This window comes from Microcaecilia unicolor, unplaced genomic scaffold (assembly GCF_901765095.1).
Source record: "Microcaecilia unicolor unplaced genomic scaffold, aMicUni1.1, whole genome shotgun sequence".
NCBI lineage: Eukaryota > Metazoa > Chordata > Amphibia > Gymnophiona > Siphonopidae > Microcaecilia > Microcaecilia unicolor.
The window spans coordinates 83,887-94,733 of NW_021963323.1; positions in this window are offsets into that span (position 1 = coordinate 83,887).

Consider the following 10,847-nt stretch of genomic DNA (forward strand, 5'->3'; position numbering starts at 1 on the left):
TGGGGTTATTGAGATCGATTTTCTCAGTTGTGTTATTAATTTTTAAGTACACATTGTAGAGTTTTTGAAGAAGATTTTTCAATTGCGTTGCAATACTCAATTTTTGATATTACAGTTAGTAATGTGGAGGAGTGGTGGACTTTGGTCCTGGGGAACTGGGTTCGATTTCCACTGCAGGCACAGGCAGCTCCTTGTGACTCTGGGCAAGTCACTTACTACTACTACTACTTAACATTTCTAGAGCGCTACTAGGGTTACGCAGCACTGTACAGTTTAACAAAGAAGGACAGTCCCTGCTCAAAGGAGCTTACAATCTAAAGGACGAAATGTCAAGTTGGGGCAGTCTAGTTTCCTGAATAGAGGTAACGTGGTTAGGTGCCGAAGGCGACATTGAAGAGGTGGGATTTGAGTAAAGATTTGAAGATGGGCAGGGAGGGGGCCTGGCGTATGGGCTCAGGGAGTCTATTCCAAGCATAGGGTGAGGCGAGGCAGAAAGGGCGGAGCCTGGAGTTGGCAGTGGATGGATTTGTCTTGAGAGCGGAGGTTACGGGTAGGAACGTAAGGGAAGATGAGGGTAGAGAGGTAAGGAGGGGCTGCAAATCGAGTGCATTTGTAGGTTAGTAGGAGAAGCTTGAACTGTATGCGGTACCTGATCGGAAGCCAGTGAAGTGACTTGAGAGGGGTGATATGAGTATATCGGTCCATGAGGAAGATAAAACGTGCAGCAGAGTTCTGAACGGACTGAAGGGGGGACAGATGGCTAAGTGGGAGGCCAGTGAGGAGTAGGTTGCAGTAGTCAAGGCGAGAGGTAATGAGATCAGATACCGCATACAGTTCAAGCTTCTCCTTCTTACCTACAAATGCACTCAGTCTGCAGCCCCTCATTACCTCTCTACCCTCATTTCCCCTTACGTTCCCGCCCGTAACCTCCGCTCACAGGACAAATCCCTCCTCTCAGTACCCTTCTCCACCACCGCCAACTCCAGGCTCCGCTCATTCTGCCTCGCCTCACCCTATGCTTGGAATCAACTTCCTGAGCCCTTACGCCAAGCCCCCTCCCTACCCATCTTCAAATCCTTGCTCAAAGCCCACCTCTTCAATGTTGCTTTCGGCACCTAACCTTTATACCTTTCAGGAAATCTAGACTGCCCCTATTTGACATTTGTCCTTTAGATTGTAAGCTCCTTTGAGCAGGGACTGTCCTTCTATGTTAAATTGTACAGCACTGCGTAACCCTAGTAGCGCTTTAGAAATGTCAAGTAGTAGTAGTAGAGAGTGGATGAGAGTTCGGGGGGTGTGCTCAGAAAGGAAAGGGCGAATTTTGCTAATGTTATAGAGGAAGAAGCGACAGGTCTTGGCTATCTGCTGGATATGTGCAGAGAAGGAGAGGGCGGAGTCGAAGATGACTCCGAAGTTGCGGGCAGATGAGACGGGGACGATAAGGGTGTTATCAACTGAGATAGAGAGTGTCCCAGGTACAAATAAGTACCTGTATATAATATGTAAGCCGCATTGAGCCTGCTACGAGTGGGAAAGCGTGGGGTACAGATATAATAAAAATAAAATAAAATAAAATAATTCAGTGAAAGGCAATATGATGCAGAGGTATCAATAAAGATCAGAAGTCTACAGAATGAGTCAATTAATACATATAAGTACATAAGTAATGCCATACTGGGAAAAGACCAAGGGTCCATCGAGCCCAGCATCCTGTCCACGACAGCGGCCAATCCAGGCCAAGGGCACCTGGCAAGCTTCCAAAACGTACAAACATTCTATACATGTTATTCCTGGAATTTTGGAGTTTTCCAAGTCCGTTTAGTAGCGGTTTATGGACTTGTCCTTTAGGAAACCGTCCAACCCCTTTTTAAACTCTGCTAAGCTAACCACCTTCACCGGCAACGAATTCCAGAGTTTAATTACACGTTGGGTGAAGAAAAATTTTCTCTGATTTGTTTTAAATTTACTACACTGTAGTTTCATCGTATGCCCCTAGTGCTAGTATTTTTGGAAAGCGTGAACAGACGCTTCGCATCCACCTGTTCCACTCCACTCATTATTTTATATACCTCTATCATGTCTCCCCTCAGCCATCTCTTCTCCAAGCTGTATAGCCCTAGCCTCCTTAGTCTTTCTTCATAGGGAAGTCGTCCCATCCCTGCTATCATTTTAGTCGCCCTTTGCTGCACCTTTTCCAATTCTACTATATCTTTCTTGAGATGCAGCGACCAGAATTGAACACAATACTCAAGGTGCGGTCGCACCATGGAGTGATACAATGGCATTATAACATCCTCACACCTGTTTTCCATACCTTTCCTGATAATACCCAACATTCTATTCGCTTTCTTAGCCGCAGCAGCACACTGAGCAGAAGGTTTCAGTGTATTATCGACGACGACACCTCTTTGTGACCTTAACTAAGCAATATATACTAGACAGTAGTAGGATCCAGATCTTGAGTCACTCCACTTAGTTACAAGCTATCTGGATTTGACTAAACAGTATACAAAACCATCTAAATTTGATTAATCAATATACAAATCTAGTCAATAAAAAATGCAGATCTTGAGTCTCTTCACAGCAGTTACAACCCACCTAACACCATCTATACTTGGCCTTTGTTACAAAAAACAGCTGTTCATAATTTGTTAGGATTGTTGCAATGGTCAAGAGTGATGATCATCAAAGTACTAGTAGTGGTCTTACTGGTGGTGAAAGCAATGCTCGTTATGAGACCCTGATTTGATTTTTTTTAATTCGCACGCTGTTTCAATCTCACCGTTAAGGCAGCAGCACGCTCAAGTGGACACTAACATGTGGTCCTGATGCTTAGGGTGTCCATCGTTGCCATTCGAATCAAAGAAGCGGTGGTGGATCGTGATCACTTCAATGATGGACAGTAGCTCTAGCGACTTATCAGATGAAAGTGGCGGTTGAAGAATATCGGGCAGACGCGCCAATCCTCAGCGAATGCACTGCCTCCAACCCGGTGCACACTTCTAGGCCAGGCCTGACCTCGTGGCGTGGGGCAGAGGATCGATGAACGTGGAACCGCATGAGAATATCCACCTGGCAGGAACATGGAGTGAGGGAACCCCAGCCGTGATTCCTCTGACTGAGGACTAGAAACAGCGCTTCCTCAGCCGTAGATGACACCTAGCATCAGGTAACTATGATCTGGATTGTTCTTCCCAATGTGCATCACTTTGCATTTGTCCACATTTACCCCCCTGTTTTGAAAGATGCACAGCTTTAGCATCTCCTCACAGGGAAGTCATCCCATCCCCTTTATCATTTTCATCGCCTTCCTCTGTACCCTTAACGTTTAGCTAGATCTTTTTGATATCTAGTGACCAGAATTGCACAGCTCGCAGGTAGAGTTAACAGCAGGTGGAGAGAGTGCTAGGCCCATTGCATGGGACAAATGTTTGCTGTATATATGTGTGATGAATTTCAAGTCTGTATATATTTTTTTTAACTATTTATTAATACACTTTGAATTATATAAGAAATCACATCATTTATTTATTTGTTACATTTGTATCCCACATTTTCCCACATATTTGTAGGCTCAATGTGGCTTACATAGTACTGGAGAGGCCTTTGCAGGCTCCGGTGTGAACAAATACAGGGTGATGTTGTGGTAAGATCAAGTTCATGTGGCACAGCCACATTAGGGAATCAGAGAACGGAAGAGTTGTGTTACATCCATTACGTGCTTTAGTTTGGTTGTGTTGCAGAGATTAGGCATTTCAGTTGGATCGGTAGGGTATGCCTTTTTAAACAGGTTGGCTTTTAGTGATTTTCGGAAGTTTAAGTGGTCGTACGTCGTTTTCAAGGCTTTTGGTAATGGGTTCCACACTTGTGTGCTTATGTAGGAAAAACTAGATGCGTAAGTTGTTTTATATTGAAGTCCTTTGCAGCTTGGGTAGTGCAGATTTAGATAATATTGTGTTGATTCGGATGTATTTCTAATTGGTAAGTCGATCAAGTCTGTCATGTAACTCGGGGCTTCTCCGTAGATGATTTATAAAAAAAGAGACAGAAAAGTTAATTGTGATCCAGAAATAAAAAAACAAAGAATACAATGTTTTTAGTCCACATTTATGGAGAAGAGATTAAGGACAAATTAGAACAAATCAAAAAGGGAACTTTTGCAATTAAACTAAAGATATGGATGAGGCTGGGCCTGGGATAAAGGCAGTCAGGGAGTATTCATGTTCAGTCACTGAGGAGCCCTAGGGTTTGTTTGCGGATTAATACCTTTCAAATATTTGAACGTCTGTATCATATCACCCCTGTTTCTCCTTTCCTCCAGGGTATACATGTTCAGGTCAGCAAGTCTCTCCTCATACGTCTTGTAACGCAAATCCCATACCATTCTCGTAGCTTTTCTTTGCACCGCTTCAATTCTTTTTACATCCTTAGCAAGATACGGCCTCCAAAACTGAACACAATACTCCAGGTGGGGCCTCACCGACTTATACAGGGGCATTAAAACCTCTTTTCTTCTGCTGGTTACACCTCTCTCTATACAGCCTAGCAACCTTCTAGCTACGGCCACCGCCTTGTTACACTGTTTCGTCGCCTTCAGATCCTCAGATACTATCACCCCAAGATCTCTCTCTCCATCTGTACATATCAGACTCTCACCGCCTAACACATGCGTCTCCTGTGGATTTCTACTCCCTAAGTGCATCACTTTGCATTTCTTCGCATTGAATTTTAATTGCCACACCTTAGACCATTCTTCTAGCTTCCGCAGATGTACAGTTCAGGCAGGTGGAAAGAGGTGTCCTAACTGCCGGCTGTAAGGATCGTCTAAAACAACATACAAACCTGACATCCAAAAATGAGAGAGAATGCTTGTCTAGAATATTTTGCAATAATTGCGACTCTTACATAGAAAAAAAGCAAAAATGCAAAGTCATAAAATGTTTGCAGTGTGGTGATCCTGTACTGAAAGGCGAATAACATTTATGCTATATGACAAGGCTGGCTAGACGTAAAACATATGAAAGGTGTATCATTTAAGACTGTGAATATATGCAGGAGACAGGGTTGCACATCCCCAACTACATCTTTGCAACGGATCTTTACCGTGAGCATGACAGGGAACTCAAGGGGGTAAACTGTCTGAGTTCGGAAGTTGTTTCATTGACAAGTGGTTCAAGAACTACACTTTCGGAGCTCAGAATTCAAAAGGCTACGATGGTTATTTCATAATCAGTCAGCTGTTGCAGGAAACGATGGATATGAGTTTGTTAGCGCAATGTGGTAAGCTTTCACAAACCAGAGTTGATGTGCTGGTCATTTATTTCATAGATTCTCTAAAATTTCTGCCCATGAAGCTTACCAAGCTCCTGCAAGCCATGGGCTTTGAAGGTAGCAAAGGGTATAGTCCTCTTTTTAACACCATGGAAAATCAAAACTATGTGGGGGAAATGCCTGAGGAAAAGTAGGACGGTGTTGAGAGCATGATGCGCGATGAAAGAGAACCTTTCACATGACAGTACAGCTAGAACATGATTATGACTTCTAGCCTTCTAATGTAAGCAAGATGTCTATATTTTTATAAAAGCCTGTGTCCTGTATAGAGAGGAAATTATGGAAATGACTGACAAAACTGAGGAGATAGAAGTAGAAGAAATACCGTGGGGTGGGGCAACGACCCTAAGGAATTGTATAGACCCGTTCCAAATCATCACATTCAGTTCCGTGTGTATGACCATGTTCAGGTTGGTGTGCTTACAACTGAGAATCATAGCTCTGCCGTTGACCAACGATTATCATCAGCAGAACAAAAGATATTCAACTGCCACTATCCGCTGCCTAATATACACCGAGGACAAAACACAGAAAGATCAGGCACTATCTAAATGGTGGTGAAATGCAGATGGGCGACTACTTTCTTGACGGTTATGCCGTCATTAAACTGCCTTTACTCTTTTGTCAATAAAACTAAAGAATATCCTATTGGTCACCCCTAAATCATCTATGAAAATTTTGGACCCTTCGATTATTTTGGGCTTGTATAAGCCAAGTTGTTCCCTCCTGTTAGGCTGCATGGTAAACTCATGTTTCTGTTGTGTTGCATGTGTCTACACACCTCTTTGAGAATACATAAGCATGCATCTGCGTCAAAGCAGGAAGCATCGGGGTTTCCTCAGTGGTGTACTGATGCTGAACAAAAAGAAGTGTGCTTTTACGTGCTGACCAGATAACCGTGAACAAAACTGTTCTTAAACTCTTTGTGGGGGAAGTTGGCCAAAGAAGAAATCTACCTGCCACAAGCATCACAAGAGACCCCAATGAGCTCTATATGCACCTGTTTCTCCATGAATACACAGTGTCGTCTTGCGATCTTATAGACGATGATGCGGCATGCGGTAATACTAACATCTTCATAGCCTCTTTTACAACTGCACATGTAGGTTAGAACTGTACAGGGCTCTTCACGCTTTACAAGAGCGCTGTCTTTATCACGACACAGACTCTGAATTTTGTGAGCAAGGAGGGTATGTGGAATCCTCCTTTGGGTGATTATTTAAGTGAATTAAAGAGTGAGATCTCTAGGGGCAGTGGCGTACCTAGGGTAGTTGACACCCGGGGCCGGTCATTTTTTAACACCTCCCCCCCAAATCCAGTACTAGGCATACCGAGAATACAAAACACTCAGGACCTATAGCGCAATTCTACCATACCATAAGCAGTCATTTCTACAAGTCACACAAGCATCTTAAACGCTACAGTGAGCACTAGAACATCAATTCACCTATTGTAAAATGAAAACAGACAGATTAGTACAGATCGTCGATCCTGCACAGTCAATGCCAACCGGAAGCCATGTCTTTTTCACAAACACAGATACACCCTAATCCACTATAGAATAAGTAATCATAAACTTTCTATTTAGACAAAAATTAAACTGAACCCAAGATGCCAGACTCTGCATACAATGCAACACCACAGAAACAGAAAATGACCCCTAGTACTGTGCAAAATATAAAGACAGTGGATGTAAATTTGAAAAAACTAACAAATCCGATCACCACTTTACAAATTAACAAATAGAAATAAAACAAATATAGAAAATAAAATACCATTTTACTGGACTAATACATTTAGCTATCAAAGGCCAAAACCTCCTTCCTCAGGTCAATACAGTATAGTACTGTTATAGTATCTTATCCTGAGGAAGGGGGTTTTGTTCTCTGAAAGTTAAGTCAAAATGTATTAAAAATTAGTCCAATAAAATGATTACCTTATTTATATGTTCTATTTATAAACATTTATTAACACATAAACACAGATACAATACTATACCCTGGTTTCTGCATTCCTCATCTTCTTTTCACTGTCTTCCTTCCATCCAGCATCTGTCTTCGCTCTTTCTCTGAAATCTGGTGTCTGCCCTCTCTCTCTCTGCCCCTTCCATCCACCATCTGCCCTCTTTCTCTCTCCCCCTTCCACCCACCATCTGCCCTTTCTCTCTGCCCCTTCGATCCGTCTGCCCTCCCTCTCCCATCCATCCAGGGTCTGCCCTCCCTCTCCCATCCATCCAGGGTCTGTCCTCCTTCAGGCTCCCCCCTTCCATCCAGGGTCTGTCCCCTCTCTCTGCCCCCTCTTTCCACCTGCACCTAGTTCCAGTTCCAGCCCACATCTCCCACCTGCCACCCTTTTCAGCCCCACTATCCCACCAGTCCCCAGCCCTTTTCTCCCATCAGTCCTGGGCTTCAGCCCCCAGCCACTTCTCCCTGTCCCCTTTTCAGCCCCTAGTTTCAACCCCAGCCCTTTTCTCTCACCAGTCCCAAGCTTCAGCCCCAGCCAGTTCTCCCTGTCCCCTTTAAAGCCCCCAGTCCCCACAGTTTCAGCCCCTGCCCCTTTTTCAGCCCCCAGTTCCAGACCCCTTCTCCCATGAGCACTTCCCTCCCCAGTCCCCTTATTCCCTCTGAGCACCCCCACCCCTCCCCAATCCCCATTCTCCCCTCTGAGCACCCCCACCCTCCCCAATCCCCTTCTCACCTCTGAGCATCCCTCCTCTGAACTCCCCCACCCTGCCCAATCCCCCTCTCACCTCTGAGTACCCTTCTGAGCCCCCCCCACCCTTCCCAATCCCCTCTGAGCACCCCCACCCCTCCCCAATCCCCATTCTCCCCTCTGAGCACCCCCACCCTCTCCAATCCCCTTCTCCTCTCTGAGCACCCCTCCTCTGAACTCCCCCACCCCTCTCCAATCCCCATTCTCCCCTCTGAGCATCCCCACCCTCTCCAATCCCCTTCTCCCCTCTGAGCACCCCTCCTCTGAACTCCCCCATCCCCTCTCCAATCCCCTTCTCCCCTCTGAGCTCCCCCCTGTCCTAGTCCTGCCCCCCCTCCATTGAGAGCCACAGAGCCCTCTTCTCCTGCCACCACCTGCCTTTTTCTTTCTTTTTTTTTTTTAAATCCGTGCAGCCACGCAGGCAGCGCTTTGCGTCTGCCCTGTCTGTGCTGTGAAAGAAGTAAATCGCCAGCGCTGGCTTCGGGGCTTCCCTCGATGTCCCGCCCTCTTATGAGGTGGTGGCAGGAGAGAGACGCGACGGAGCACCCCCCCACACGCGGACACCGGGGGCGGACCGCCCCCACCACCCCGCCCTTGCTACGCCACTGTCTAGGGGTGAGCATATCACAGAGTTTGTCTCAACCGATCACGGGTACAGGTTATCCAGAAGGGAGACCCACCTGAAGGTAAAAGGAATCACACTCATTTTTGTAGTCCAAAGAGCTAATTATGGATTTATTTATTTATGACATTTATATCCCACATTATCCCAAACAAGTTTGAGTTTGATGTGGCTTACAATAAACTGTATAAGATACATAACAAAGAATAATGCATAAATTCAATTTTACAATACAATATCATAAACAAACTGGGATAGCGATGGATGTTTAACATTTAGAAAATCTTTTATGAATGAGAAATTGTACATGAAGCAAAGAGAAAGTTAATGGTAAATAGAGTAATAACCAATTCAGGTAATAATTAGTTGTTTGAGATATGGTCGTTCTTTGTGAAGGTTTGTTTGAATAGGAATGATTTGAGGATTTTGCGGAATCTAGTATATTCCTGTATATTCTTATTTTGGGTGCTAAAGAGTTCCACCATTTGGTTCTTAGGTAAGTGAAGTCTGCAGAGTGGACAGTTTTGTAGATCAAATATCAAATCTGATCACATATAAATCTGAGTATACTATGAGCGTACTGTCAACATCCTCATCTAGGGAAAACTTGTACAAATAATGTGCTTTCAGTAGTTTTCTGGAAGCCAATATGATGATGTATTGCAAACTGAATCCGGTAGAGCATTCCATAGAGTTGGTCCAGCAATTCTAAGAGAGACTCTCGATAGATGGTAAGCTTAATAAACCTGAATGAGGGTACTTCCAGCAATCCTTTAGTAGCAGATTGTAATGGGATCAATGGGTTGTAATTTTGGATTACGATCCAAGGGTGCCAGTGGGTGAACAAACCAAAATATCCATTCAGCAAAAAGGGATAGTCAGAAACAAGGCCCGGTGGTTTGACCCAGGAGAATCCACCACAGCGGCTGCTGAAGACGTCACATCTTTCTTCGGAGTCTTCACAGCCTCCTCTATAGTCTGCTCTTGTCGAAGTGGTGGAGCAACCTGGTCTGAGGGGAACAAAAATGTCTCTCCCGAAAGCTGGGACTCTCCCTGCGTCCAGTGCTGAGCTGGGATCTCACCCTCATTTCCTGCCCGCTGCGGGAGCACAAATGAATCCAACTTCAGTTGACCAAGAGGGGTAGAGGTGGCTTCAGGGGAATAAAACCTCACCTTACCCTTATGCTTAGAAGGCACGATAGAGCAGATTCTCCTGTGTCCTCTCAGCCATATTGCTCTGTCCCCCGCCATCGTAATTTTTTGACCTTTGCAGCTGCTCATCTAAGTTTTTTTTTCACCCTTCTTCTCATTCTATCATAGTCTCCTTTTTGAAAGTTAAATGCTAATATATTGGATTTCCTGCGTGTACTTACTATAGAGCTAATATCAAATCTGATCGTGTTATGAACACTGTTATCCAGCGCCACCCATTGACTTAGTGGTAGGGTCTCAAGTATTAACCGTGTGGTAATGGTCTACGTGCGTAGAATGACGATTACTGCCTGGTTTCCGCCATGCACCAAAAATAGAAATAATTTTCTGATGCTCGTAGTGGACACACGTAAAAATCGAAATTATTGCCTAGGCAACGCGGTAGCCGGGTGATGACTCCAAATTGACACACATTGGGTTCTTGTAGGCGTCTAGGCCCCCTAGTTTTAGCAGGTGTTTAAGAGGCCAGTCTGAAATACCAAAACAATATGAGAGTGCAGGAAGTCTCCTAGAATAGTCATTACTGAATTTTTCTCTCGGCCATTTCAGCTTTCTAGTTGTTTCTTCCTCCACTCCTAGATATTTATATGAACCTTCCTGTGTGGATCATTCGGTGGTTTCTACTACTACTACTTATCATTTCTATAGTTCTTGATGTTTACCTTCTAACAGAAGCTTTTATTACACTCAGTGCATGTAAATGGCTTCACTCCTGTGTGAACTCTGTGGTGCCTTGACAGATGTCCCTTCTCAGTGAAGGTTTTACCACACTCAGAACATCTAAATGGTTTTCACTCCTGCATGGATTCTCTACTGTATTGTTGAGCGTTCCCTTCTGCTTGAAGCTTTTATTACACTCAGTGCAGATGAATGGTTTCATACCTGTGTGGATTCTCTGATGTTTTGTGAGGTTTCCCTTCTGCCTGCAAGCTTTTATTACACTCCGTGCAGATGAATGGTTTCATACCTG